At 48.3% G+C, this 14,288-nt stretch overlaps 1 protein-coding gene across 5 annotated transcripts in view; it reads right to left on the reverse strand.

Moving 5' to 3' along the window:
- LOC142159781 (uncharacterized) overlaps positions 1–14,288 on the reverse strand; it is a 325,690-nt gene that overhangs the window by 79,754 nt on the left and 231,648 nt on the right. The gene's annotated exons all lie outside the window — the stretch shown is intronic.

A 14,288-nucleotide genomic window follows, 5' to 3' on the forward strand; every position in this document is an offset into this window, starting at 1 on the left:
GCAAGAAAGGGCGAAACTCAATCAACAGAACATATAACAAACTGTCAGAATCAACAAAAGGGGCAGAGCGCAGTGTCAGAGAAACAGATTTTATGCGGAGTAGAAAAATCTTATTTTCTCTAGTACACACGTAAAACTTTATGGCCAAAACTCGCATCGCTCGAAGCAAACACATGAAATGTTGTGAATATGTCAATGGAAGACCAAGTAGCAGCCTTGTACCACGTAGTCCAAGAAACACTAATCGACCTGGTGGAATACGTAGTAAGATCCGCTAGAACTGGCACACCCACAGAGGCATAAGCCTGGCAAATAGTAGCGTAATTCAGCTAGAAATTGTCTGTTTTGTGGCTGGCCAGCCACTCTTCCGGACATCATACAAGATCAGAAGACTGTCAGTCTTCCTAACCGCTGCCGATCTGTCCACATAAATCCGCAAGGCATGGACTGCATCTAGGAGCAAAAGGGAACTTTGCCCCCTGGAACGACTCACGCCAGAAAATACAGAAATAACAATATTCTCATTTACATGGAATCGAGATACCACTTTTGTCAAAAAAGACGGCACAGTACAAAGTACCGGCGTGTTATCGTAGAAGGAAAGAAAGGGAGGTCTATAGGAAAGAGCCGCCAACTCGGAGACTCTCCTGGCCAAAGAAATAGCCAGTAGGAAGACTACCTTCCAGGTAAGAAACTTTAGGGAAACCGTGCCCAGTGGTTCAAATAGCGAGTCCTGCTGGACTCTGTAGCGCCAGTGGAACTTAAACTTGGTACTCAAAAGGGAGGTTGCACATGGACAACCCCTGCAGGAAGGTTTGGACATTTAGGGGTAAATGCATTAAGCAGCAGATTCTGCAAGTCAACGCTATTCAGCAACTTTTTTGGGGAAATTTAAAACAGCAATGGCTTTTTTTTTTTTTTTTTAACTCAAAATTTTATTGTATAATAAAGTATGAATGACATAGACTTTAGATAACAAGCATATTGATTGGAATAGTCATAAAGCATAGTGGATATCCAGCAATGTCACTCATAAAACAGTAAAGTATATTGCACTATAACAGAATGGTAATGGGTGAGGGGCGGGAGGGAGAGGGAATGGGTATTGGAGGAGGAGGAGGAGGTGTAGGGTGGGTAAGGGGGGGGGGGGGAGATGGTCGAATCATGGGATATACTTGAGAGGAGCATGTTCACCTTCAGAAGGGGGTGCTGTCATATCTGCATGGGAGTGTTTTTTAAAGGAGTAAAGGGGTCAATGTTCTCTGGAGTTGTGGAGGGAGAGACTATTTGGAGGAAGATAAAGCTACGGGGATCTTAGGCATAAAGCCAGGGGGCCCAGATTTGATGAAATTTGTCTTCTTTGTCTCGCAGCAGCGACGTGATTTTTTCCATGTTGGCAATAAACCATATATAAGATTTAAGAGAAGAGATGCGGGGGGGGTTCGCCTGCTTCCAGAGCTTAGCAATCAAACATCTGGCGGCTGCCAGAACATGCGAGGCAAGTTTTGCGGAATGGGTGTCTAGGTCTTGTATAGGGTAACAGAGGAGGAAGGACCATGGATCCTTTCTGATAGGGCATTGGAGGAGGGAGGAAAGAAGTCTCGAGACCCTGTCCCAGAAGGAGGAGATAACCGGGCATGACCACCAAATATGCACGAAGGTGCCTCGATGGCCACAATTCCTCCAGCAATCGGGAGAGGCTGACTGGTACATTTTTGCGAGCTTGTCAGGTGTGAGATACCACCTGTAGTAGACTTTGTACGCATTTTCCTTAATTAATGTGGAGATGGAACTAGAAGCCACGCTTAGCCTGATGGTCTCCCAGCAGTCCTCCTCCGGGGGAGGGCCCAGATCCCTCTCCCACTCCCTCTCATGTGGGTTCCCGGAGGGAATCAGTTTTCCTAGTAGTAGACTATACAAGGACGAGATCATACCCCTTCGCAGAGGGGAAGAGAGGCAGAGAGATTCAAATTGGGAGGGGGAGTGAGGTGAGTTGTCCGACAGGAGTGACAGGAGGAAGTGCCGAACCTGCAGGTATTGGTAGAACGGTGGATGAAAGTTAGGGACCCTGGAGCAGAGGGCGTCATAGGATATGGGCCTTCCTCGCTCAAGAAGGCTCCCGGCAAAACGGAATCCTGCCCTAGTCCATAGCCGAGAGAAAGATCGGGACTTTCCCGGAGGGAAGGTGGGGTTATGCCACAGGGGTATGATGTGCAGAGGGTTAGGAAAGATAGAGAGATGACCCTTGCAGGTCTCCCAGATCCGAGCCGCAAATTCCAGAGTTGGAAAACGTTTGGTTAGGACCTTCCGAATATCAGAAGGGACTCCCCAAAGGCCTGACAAGTCGGGTACGGAGAGGTAGGCAGCCTCCAGGTCTGCCCATGCATGAGATGCCGGTGGAGCAAATGAGGAGGCTATTGAGCTAAGCTGAGCTGCCCAGTAGTAGGCCTTGAGGTCGGGGAAGCCCCTGCCTCCGCAGCCCTTAGGTTTTTTAAGTAGTGCCAATCGGAGCCTGGGAGACCTGCCTCGCCAAACAAATTTAGAAAGGTGTTGTTGCATAGAGTAAATTTCAGTTAGGGGTATTCTCACAGGCAGTGTCTGGAAAAGGTAAAGAAGTTGAGGGAGAACAGTCATTTTTACCGCAATGATCCTGCCCAGCCACGAGATGATTAGGGTTCGCCAGGAGAAGATGTCTGACTTGAGTTTGTGGAAGAGGGCTGGATAGTTCTCCTGGTATAGGGTTTCATATGAGGTGGTTATATATACTCCCAGGTATTTTAATTTTTTCTTCTGCCATCTAAAGTGAAAATGGGAGGTGAGATCATAGCAGTCCTGTGAGGGCACATTAAGAAATAGGGCTTCGGATTTTGTTATGTTGATTTTATACCCGGATAGGTCACCATATCTCGAGAGGAGGCAGAACAGGTTGGGCAGAGATATTCTTGGTTGCTGGAGCGTGAGGAGTATATCGTCAGCAAAGAGTGAGAGCTTACTCTCCAGGGACCCTGTCTCCACTCCTCTGATATCTGGGGAGGCTCGGATAGTGGCTGCCAGAGGCTCAATGACCAAAGCAAAAATTAAAGGGGAGAGTGGGCATCCTTGGCGGGTGCCATTACTTATTGGGACGGGATCAGAAGGAGAACCATTGACCATAACCTTAGCAGAGGGGTGAGAATACAGGGCCTGGACCCCCGACAAGAAATCCCCAGACAGACCGAAATGCTTGAGGGTATGAGTCATGAACTGCCAGGAGATCCTGTCGAAGGCCTTTTCGGCATCCAAGGATAAAATGATGGATGGAGTTTTCCTAGTGTTAATTATATGAATGAGATCGATAGTTCTCCTTGTGTTATCCCTGGCCTGCCTACCAGGGACAAACCCCACCTGATCATAGTGAACTAGCCCGGGGAGTACAGTGTTTAGGCGATTGGCCAGGATCTTAGCGTAAAGTTTCAAGTCATTATTAAGGAGGGATATTGGGCGATAACTAGCACAATTATGAACTTCTTTGCCTTCCTTGTGGATCAGGGTTATCCGAGCCTCCAGAGATTCTTTAGGCCAGGGTTTGCCCTTTAGGATAGAGTTAAAAAGAGTGGAGAGTTGGGGGGCCAGAAGAGCAGCGAATTTCTTATAGTAGGCTGCTGAAAACCCATCAGGACCAGGTGCCTTTCCTGTTTTCTGAGCCTTAATAACCTGCACTACCTCCTCCAAGGAGATGGGTTCACTAAGGCGGTCTGCAGCCTGGGGAGTAAGCTTCGGAAGGCGAGCGTCCTCCAGGAACTTATCTATACGCTCTGACTGTTCCCTGTGGGCCGAAGTGTTGGGGGGTTGAGGGAGGTTGTACAATTTTAAATAGTAATTTTGGAATTCTGAGCGGATTAATTTTGGGTCATAGACCAGAGTCCCGGAGGGATCCCTAATAGCCATAAGATTACGGGCCGAGACTTTGGTCCGCAGCCGAGTGGCCAAGAGCTTGTCCGCCTTATCACCTTTTTCGTAAAAGCGCTGGTTCAGCCATTTCAGCTTGTTGGCCACTCGGTGGGAGAGAAGTAGGTTAAGTTCACCTCTCACGGAGGCCATTTGTTCAAATAAAGCAGGGTCAGGGTTAGATTTATGTTGTTCTTCCAACTGGTGGAGGGTCGTGGAGAGACGCATGGTCTCGGCCACCCTAATCCTCTTAGCATTTGCTGCCGAAGCCATTAGATGGCCTCTAATGACCGCCTTATGAGCATTCCAGAGAGTAGAGGGGGAAATATCAGGAGATTCATTTGTTTCAAAATATTCGGATATTAGGGATTTAATATGAGCTACTGTGTTTTTGTCGTGGAGAAGGGACTCGTTGAGTCTCCAGGAGAATGTGGAGGAGCGAGATACTAGGGAGGAGAGGTCCGCCGAAATTGGGGCATGGTCAGACCATGTAATTGAATGGATAGTGGAATTAGTGAGTTTGAGGGTCAGGTCGTGGCTGAGCAGGATCATGTCGATTCGGGAATAAGTGTTATGGACTGAGGAGTAGAAAGAATAATCCCGGGCCAAGGGGTCAGAGATTCTCCAAGTATCATACAGATTGTGCAGTTTCATGAAATCCTGCAGGGCTCTAGAGTTCCTCCTGTCCCTCCCGTCGGAAGGAGCAGTTGAAGGGGCAGACCTATCCAAATGGGGGGTGAGGACCGCGTTAAAGTCTCCTCCCACTATCAATTCTCCCTTGCGAACCTGAGAGAGTGTAGCTCCCAGGCGCCTAAAGAATTTGTGCTGGTCTTGGTTTGGGGCATAGATGTTCACTAGTGTGCACGGGAGGTTGTTCAATTTACCTACTAGGATAATGTATCTACCTTCTTTATCCCTGTGTGAGTCTGCGAGATCAAAGACAAGATTACGTGAGAAGAGGATTGCCACCCCGCATCTCCTCTTGGCAGAGTCACAAGCATGATAAGAAAGGGGGAATCTCTTGGATTTAAGTTCCGGGTGCAAGTGTTTGATAAAGTGGGTCTCCTGTAGGAATACTAGGTCGCCTTTAAGGGCCTGTAAAGAAGCGTAGAGTTTGCCTCTTTTTTGGGGAGAGTTAAGACCTTTAACATTGAAAGAAATCAGACGGAGTGTCATGAGAAAGTCAAAGTGGGAGAGTCAGGAGGTGAAAATATATGTAGTGAATTGTAGTTTTGTCTTGCTGAAGGGATAGATGCCAGAGACGACCATGGTTGGGGAGACATTGTAGGTGTGGTGGGAGAGTGGGGAAAGGAGGACGGGAGTGGTGCAGGGAACCCGTCCAGGATGCTGGTGGGGCAGAAGGAACGGTACTTTAGGTACCCGGGGACCAGCTGAGAGCAGTCAAGCTCTATGGGGGAGGTGGCTAGGGCTTACCAATCGGGAAGGCGAAAGGTAGATGGCTGACAGGGGTGGGGGGGGGGGGAGGCGGGTATCTGCTACCCAGTGGGCCCATGTGTGTGGGTGTGGGGGAAGAGGGGATGACAGAGAGGGCTGTATCAGTAAGGTGGGGCCACATCATGTAAACATATAAACATATGGATTAACTATGTAACATTGTCGAACCAGAGGGTACAGAGATAACAAACAAATGTTTACAAATGTCAATTTGAACCACTGTGAGCGTATAGAGAATTTCAACAGTTAAACAAAAAGCAATTACATAACGGGACCAAATGGACCCCAGAAAAACAGATAAACATGCCTGCCGATGGTCATGGGGGAGATGCCGCTTTTCCGAGGGAGGTCCATAGCGGCATTCCGCTGTAGCTCCTAGAAGGCCATGGGTATGGAAATCCACCTGTATACGAAGCAAAACAAACAACAAGCAAAAAACAAGGCAGGGCAAACAGGAACCCCAGACCTCAGGCGTGTGAACAATATATTGAGAAGTTAGGTAACATATGGACATTTCGGAGGGCACGTCTCCGGGTAAGTATAGTTCCGCAAATGTCCTTCGGTAGAATTGGCCATTAGGCGGTCAGGAACGGCTTACAATAGCCCTGGATCGGATCGGATTGACCTTCCCTGGGTGGGGAGTTTCTGATCCCTAAAAGACAGTCAGGGATATAAATTACTAGGTCTTGCGAGGAGTGGAGGACTTTTGTACTGTAGACCATTCGCCTCGCGGAGCTCTTTGGGGCCGCGGGTTTAGATCCTGGTTGCTCGAGGTAGATGAATGAGAGACGCCCGTGGGGGGCTCAGGAGCAAGACCTAAGCGGTGTAGGAGGGCCTGGGCCTCCGGTAGTGTGCGGGCGGAAATCTGTCTCTCCTGGTGCCAGAGGAACAGGCGGAAGGGGAAGCCCCAGCGATAACGGACATTATGATCTCGTAGAACTTGCGTTACCGGGGCAAGCTCCCGACGTCTGGCCAGGGTGGTTGGTGACAAGTCCTGGAAGATCTGTATGTTGTGACCCTCGAATGTTAAGGTATGTAATTTTCTGGCTCCGCGCAAGACCATCTCTTTGGTAGTATAAAAGTGAAGTCGTAAGATGACATCTCTAGGCTGGTTCTGGTCGGTAGATCTGGGCTTTAGGGCCCTATGGGCTCTGTCCAGCAATAAGTGGTCCTCCGGGACCTCAGGGGCCAATTGGGAGAAAAGCTTCTTCAAGTATTGGTCCAGATGCGAAGGTTCGACCGTTTCTGGAATGCCTTTTAGGCGCAGATTGTTCCGCCTCGCCCGATTGTCCATATCCTCTTGATGTTCCTGGACAGATGTCAAGTCACTTCGTAGGCGTACAATGTCTTCCTCCATGCCTGTCTGAGAGGACACCACCGTCTCTAGTCTTTGTTCAACTTGGTCAGTGCGGGTTCCTATTGAAGTCACCTCTGTCCGCAGTGAGTGGAGGGCAGCTTGTACTTCTGAGTGCACGGAAGATTTCAGTTCTTTCATTTCTTTAATTAACGTTAGGAAGTCCCGTCTGGTTATCGGGGACTTATCATCTTCCTCTGAGTCAGATTCAGCAGAAGTGTGGGGGGAGCCCGTCCTCGACCGATGCGGGGTTGAGGTTGATTGCTTCGAGAAATATTGAGGGAGGCTTTTGGGGTGGGATTTCTTACTGCCCTTAGGCATTGTGAAGGATCCTCAAAGGCAGGGCTGTCAGGCAGTAAGAGGGGCTGTGTGAGCAAACCGGATAGTAGAATAAATTACAATGGGAGGGCCCACATAGGGAAGAGAATTCACATGGGTCTGAGTGTAAATAGCATGGCAAAGACTTCCCGCCCCTGTCAGCACTTTAGGGGGTTACAGGGTCATTGCGCACCCCTGGAGCTCTGGGGTCGGCTCCAATAATAGGTAAAATACAATATGGGTTAGGACTATAGTGATTCAGGAGGTGTGAAGCCTGAAGTCTTAGAAGAATCTCAGAATACTTGAAGGAGGCAGGCAGAATGGGCAGCGGTAGTGTAATTGCCCCGTGTGTAGCAGGTTTTTGTTTTTTGTTTTTTTGTTTTTTTTTGTTTTTTTTTGTTTTTTTTGGGTTTTTTCACACTGACCTGGCTCCTGTGGTTGGGCGCTGGCAGTGGGTGGTTTCTCCAGTCTCCTCGCCAGTCCAGGTGCTTTTTCAGCTGCAGGCTTGGCCCGTGTCCTCTGGTCCAGCGCTGCTGGGGGATATATCTGCGCCACTAATTGTCAGGCCGAGAGTGCGCCTGGTGGTTAGCTGCTGGCGGACCCCTAATGGTGGGAACCTCCGAGCCCAGTCCTGAGCTCTAAGCTGAGCTGAAGGCCCAGCGCAGGAATCCCTGGGACGAGTCGCCCGACCGGAAGTCCCCGCGGTAAAACCGGAAGTGGAGATGTCCGCCGGGTAGGTCTGAAATTGAGCCCCAGGCCTTCTCCGGAAGTAGGCCTCCGGGTCCCGCTCACCTATTCCCGTCAGATGGCGGCGTCTGTGGCTCCGAGCGCCGTGGGGGCTCTATAGGAAGCGGAGCTCCGCTTGAAGAAGCCCCAGGGAGTTGTATGGGCGGTCAGGAGCTGAGAGCTGAGAGGCCCAGCGTGGCGGGGACCAGTTGCGGTGCCGTCGGGAGGAGGAGGTGAGTGACCAGCTGCAGCTGGGGTATCCAGGGCAGTGCCCCAATCCTCTGGTGCCAGATTCAGGGAGAATGGGCCACGAGTTTGCAGGTAATTCCCCAAGTACCTGATTTGAGTGCAGGAGCTGATGTGAAAAGCGACCACCTGAAATGGCTGCCTAGCCACGCCCCCAGCAATGGCTTTTAAGGCAAGTTTTGGCTTGAAAGCCATTGCCGTATTCAATTTCCCCTGCAAAGTAGCAGAAAATCGACAACTTGCAGAATCCACTGCTTAAAACATTTACCCCCTGGTATCAAGGCCAACCTTCTTTGGAAGTAGACAAAGCAGAGATCTACACCTTAAGGGATGCCATCCGCAACCCCTTATCCAGATCCTCCTGGAGAAAAGCCAATACACAAGGCATTATGAAGGAAATGGTAGGAACCTTCCTACATTTGTACCATCCAATGTAAGACTTCCAGATATTATGATAACTACTGGAAGAAGAGGGCTTCATGGCCATAAGCATTGTGCGAATGACCTTGTCCGACAAACCTTTTTATTTCTAAATTCAAGTTTCAACTTCCAGGCCGTCAGAACCAACCATGCCAGGTCTTGGTGGAAGAAAGGACCCTGGCTTAGCAGATCTTCGCTCAGAGGAAGATGCTCAAGCGGTTCCACCGTCATGTTAAGAAGATACATGTACCAGGACTGCAGAGGCCAGTAGGGAACCATAAAATTGATTGGGGCCTGCTCTATCTTTACCTTTTGCAGCACCCTTGGCCTGGAAGAGGAGGGAAGATGTACCCTAAGCTGAACCGCCAAGGAACAGTCATGGAGTCCACCAAAAACACCTGAGGATCCCTTGTCCTGGCACAATACTTGGCCACTTTGCAATTCAGCCAAGACGCAATCAAGTCCACCTCTGGTAGCCCCCATCTTTGAACAATCATATTGAATACCTCTAGGTGTAGAGAACACTACCCCGGATGTAAGGCATGGCGACTTAAGTAATCCACCTCCCAGTTTAGGACACCTGGGATAAACACAGCCGAAATGACTGGAACCCACCATTCCACCCATTTCAAGATCTTGGCTACTTCTGTCATCACCAGTGAACTCCTCATTCCTCCCTGATGGTTGATATAGGCCACCCCAGTGGCGTTGTCTGACTCTACCTTGACAGGCCATAACCTCAAAATCTCCTGGGCCTGAGCCAGCGCATTGAAGATGACACACAGCTCTAGGACATTTATCAGTAGGCAAGTTTCCTCACAAGACCAGGTGCCCTGTAAGCGCAGATGCAGAATCACCACACCCCTGCCTAAGAAAACCAGTATCTATTGTTACCAACATCCAGCCCCATGACAGCTCTGGTTCAGGCTCCCGGATCGGAGCCACCACAATAGAGACCGATGTGTCTCCACTGATAGGGAAAGAGACAGACCCTCAAATTGAGGATTCATCTGCGACCTTTTATCCAGAATCCCCAGTTGGAATCTTCGAGAGCGAAACCGAGCAAATGGATCACTTCAAAGCTGGACACCAGGCGACCCATCTGTTTCATGCAGTACAGAACTGACAAACGGTTCCGAGAGAGTAGTGATTTTACCTGGGCACTACTAAAATAACTTGCATTTCTGGTGGAGGGGGGGGGGCATAGAGGGTGGGAGCAGGCTAGATAAGTCTTTGATGACTTAACTCCACAGCGCCCTCTATACCCTATGGTCTACAGTGTCCCAAATGTTTTTGCTAGAGAAATTTTATAAATATATACACACACACATATAGGAGCAGGACTAATGTATTTTTCTTCTTTTTCATAACTGGTGTTGGGCTGTTTTTATTTATTAATTATGGAACAACTTTGGATTTATTTTTGCTAATATGGACTTTGCACAACAACCTGCCCCTATATAGATATCTATATCTATCCATCTCTCTATCTACACACATACATATATATATATATATATATATATATATATATATATATATATATATATATATATATATATATATATATATATATAATATATATATATACACACACACACATATACACAATTTTGGAAGGTTTTACCATACCTACTTATTACATCTTGACTAGTAGATATAAGATTGTCTTAATTAAGGCAGAGATACAAAAGAAGCCAATTGGTTAAACAATATTATTATCCTTTATTTATTAGGTGCCACAAGATTTCAGCAAGGCCGTACACAATACAAACAGTAGACAATATAAGGGTGAAACAGTACAGAACAATAAACGAGTATTACCAACACTAGAGAAACTCCAGGCATGGTGATTGTAGTGAAGTTGGAGCAGAAGAATAGGTATAGAGACAGGAGGGAAGAGGGCCCTGCTCATAAGAGCTTACATCCTAAGGGAGGGTAAACAGACATCAGGCACAGAGGGGAGTCAGTTTAGGGGAAATAGCGCGGGAGGAGTGAAAAAAGGTCCAGGAAGATAGAGAAGATGAGAACAAATGGAGGACATCGAGAAAGCGTTAGGTGGATGGCTGGTAGGCTTTGGGGAAGAGGTGAGTTTTAAGTTCCCTTTTGAAGGAGCACAAGTTAGGGAACAGACGAATAGAGCGAGGGAGGTAGTTCCAGTGGAAGGGGGCATCATGGGAGAAATCTTGGATTCTGGAGTGGTATGAGGTGATCAGAGTGAAGGAGAGGTGATGATCATTGTCCGAGCGCAGGGAATGGAGAGGAAGTTAGAGAGGGGCAGTTGAGTGGGAGAGAACCTTGTAGGTGATGGTGAGGAGTTTGACAAGTTTCCTGTACGGGAAGGGGAGCCAGTGTAAGGCAAGGCAGAAGAGGGGAAGCAGAAGAGGAGCAGCGTGAAAGATCAGTCTCACAGCCACGTTGAGTATAGAAGGAAGAGAAGCGAGGTGGGAGCAGGGGAGGCCGCTAAGGAGAAGATTACAGTAATCAAGTTGTGAAATGATGAGTGCATGGATAGTAGTTCTGGTGGCATCCTGAGAGAGGAGTTGGAAGCAACAGGATTGGGCAAGTCATTAAATGTGGGGGGCATCGAGGATGATGCCCATGCAGCAGAGTTGGGACAAAGAGGAGATGGTGGGGTTTTTAACAGAGACAGAGAGGTCAAGGTGGGATGAGAGTCTAGAAGGAGAGGCAGTCAGGTACAAGAGAGAAGATGGTGGAGGAAAGATCAGGAGAAGAGATGTAGAGCTGAATGTCATCTGCATAAAGTTGATACTGAAGACAGAAGGAAGAGATGAGAGCACCAAGGGAGTTAGTATAGAGCAAAAAGAGTAGAGGGCCAAGTAAAGAGCCCTGGGGGAGACCTAGAAGGGGGGGACCAGACATGGATACAGAGAAGGAACGGTTAGCGAGGTATGAGGTGGACAAGGCTAGGACAGAGCCAGAGAGGCCGACAGAGAGAAGGGTTTGCAAAAGGAGGGGGTGGTCCACAGTGTCAAAGGCCGCGGAGAGGTCCAGGAGGATGAGTTGGGAGAAGTGACCCCTGGATTTAGCTGATTGACAACCATTATTATCTTTGGCCAGGGCGGTTTCAGTGGAGGGGAGGGGACGGAAACCGGATTGGAGAGGATCGAGGACAGAATTATCCGAGAGGTGTCTGGTGAGGTGGTTGCAGACAATCCGCTCAAGTAATTTAGAGGCATAGGGGAGAAGTGAAAATGGGGCGGTAGTGAGTAAGTGAGGTGGAATCGAGATTGGGTTTATGGAGGATGGGAGAGATAAGGGCATGTTTAATGAGGAGTGGACGATGCCGGTGGAGAGTGACAGTTTGAAGGGATGTGCTATGTAGGAGCAGGCAGTAAAGGAGAGAGAGCGAAGGAGGAGAGAGGGGATGGGATCAAAGTGACAGGTAGACGGGGGAGAGGAAAGAATAATGGAGTGAAGTTCACCTAAAGTAGGACGGAAGGAGCACCAGAGATGGTTGTAGGGGGAAGGTGGAGCGATGAGGATGGCAGGAGAGGAATGAGAGGAAGAGATGTTGAATCTGATGGCCTAAATTTTGGAGGAGAAAAATCACATATCGGGGCCGCACAAGGGTCCCGATACACTCACCTGCGCCAGGCGGGGGTCCCGTTCAGCGCTGAGCGTCGCGTCTGTCCGGTGGCGGCGGCCATCTTGTTTTCACCACTGTTCAGTGCTACCCATCTCTGGATATCATCTCGTAGAGATCAGCTATTGATCCAGTGTTCTTTTACCGCTATGCTCCACCACTGCTCTACAACTACTGTCTGCTTAATCTGTCTGCTGCTTTACGGCAGCTCGCTGCTGAATCCCTCCTGATCTTGCCTCCTACGGATAGGTCTCAGCTGACACTCTCCGGGAGGGCCGCAACCTGAGGGCACGGGCTGCAAAGTCCATACCTCCTTGCGGGGGCTCCTGGTGAAGACAACCAGCTCCGTTAGACTCTGCGTCTTTGGGTCAGAGTAGCGTCAAGTCAGACAAACCCTGAGATCCTATTCCTTGCCGTGAATCGTGGCAAAATCACTAGCAGAGAGGGAGAGCGTGACAGGAGGGTGGGAGGCAGGGAGTGGGATTTCCTCCAGAGACATTCAGCAGATATATGTAGTGCTACAGTGAGACAATACCAGGCAGGGAGGAAAGAGTACACAAAAACATTTGGTGAGTAACCACAGGAACGTGTGAATATGGACGGATCGAGAGAAACCACAGGAGCTGGTGTTGTCAGACAATAGTAAACTCAATTTATAGAAATTGCAGTACAGGGTAACAGGCTTACCAGGTATAATTCGGATGACACTATAAAGTTCAGATGTAGGGTCAATGAGACAGAGTTACCCAATTGGCTTGCTGACCCTCATTTGAGTTACCCAATTGCCAGGAGAAACAAGGCACTAGATGATTGAGACAGGTTTCAGGATTACAGAGAGCTAGGAGGCACTAGATAATGGAGACAGGTATCAGGATTCCAGATATCCAGGAGGCACCAGCTGATGCACAGGTGATACAAGCAAATGAGGGTCAGGCAAGCCAAAGGGTAAGAAGCTGGTAGGTCCACAAAAATACTAGGGAATAGGCAAGAGGAAGGTCAACTCAAAGCCAGGAGTCAGGGTCACAAGAAGTGGTGCAGAAACAGAGGGACAGGCATTAGTCAATACCAAGGAGCAGATCAGAATCAACCTCAGGGTTTCACAGACAACCAGCAGCAGTAAGGACAATTGATGAACTGCACAGGTTGCAGGGAAAGGCAATCTTTTAAAGACTAGCCACAGGTGATTAACATCCAGGAGTAAATGAGATTAACTTCTGCAGGTTAGGAGAGTGGTCTGAGTTCAACAGCAGCACCTCTGATAGTACAGAGGTACTGCAGACCAATTACAATATAATGGCAGAGTCGTAACAGGATCAAAAAGGAAATGGAAAAACTTTCATTCATATCCAATCTAATGAACTGTAAAGAATTGACTTTCTAACTTCATAAAATCCTTGAATAAAAACTGAATAATTGTTAGTATCCTTCACAAGCTCCAAGACCTTCTCCCAATGACTATGACTACCATAACCTTTCTCAATACCCTTGGTGCAGTCTCCAGACCAAAGGGTAGAAGCTCTAAACCGGTAATGGGATTTCTCAACCGCAAACCTGAGAAGGCTGTGATGTCCTTCCCAGATTGGGATACAGAGATAATCTTATATGTCCATGGAGTCGAGTAATTCGTCTCACTCCATGGCGTTTATGACCAATCGCACAGACTCCATTCTCAATTTGTCCACCTAAATTTGCAAGTTTATGGATCTCATGTTCAAGATCGCCCATAAGTGAAGTTCAGTTTCTGTGTAAAAATTAATAACCTAATCCCTCCTGCTTTTTCAGGACTGGAACAATCACTCCTGGTCATCATAAGGACTATGTCTCTCGGGAGGGGTGTGGAGAACTCAGAACTAACCCTGGGTGTAGGCCCTAAGAGGTCCAAGACATACACTCTTTTTATGATGTCTCTGATCCATGTGTCAGAAGATGATATTGTACTCTATATCTGTATCCCAAGACCTAGGTCAGAGAGTATGTCTGGCTGCTACCATGAAGGCAGTGGTTCCGGAGAGATTTAGGCAGCTGTCAAACATTGTATCTCCTAAATACTCTGATGCTTCTATTACATACACTACTAGGGGCAGCAAATCTGATCTGGACATCCCTGATTGTATCTCCTGATCTGCCTAGCACACTTTTCTACTACTTTGATTACCTAAGCGTCCGCAAGAAAGGGTCTGAGCAAAGTATCTGCTGCTACAAAGATGGATTTCACAATCTCTTCACATTTCCTGT

Source organism: Mixophyes fleayi, chromosome 6 (assembly GCF_038048845.1).
Source record: "Mixophyes fleayi isolate aMixFle1 chromosome 6, aMixFle1.hap1, whole genome shotgun sequence".
Classification (NCBI taxonomy): domain Eukaryota; kingdom Metazoa; phylum Chordata; class Amphibia; order Anura; family Limnodynastidae; genus Mixophyes; species Mixophyes fleayi.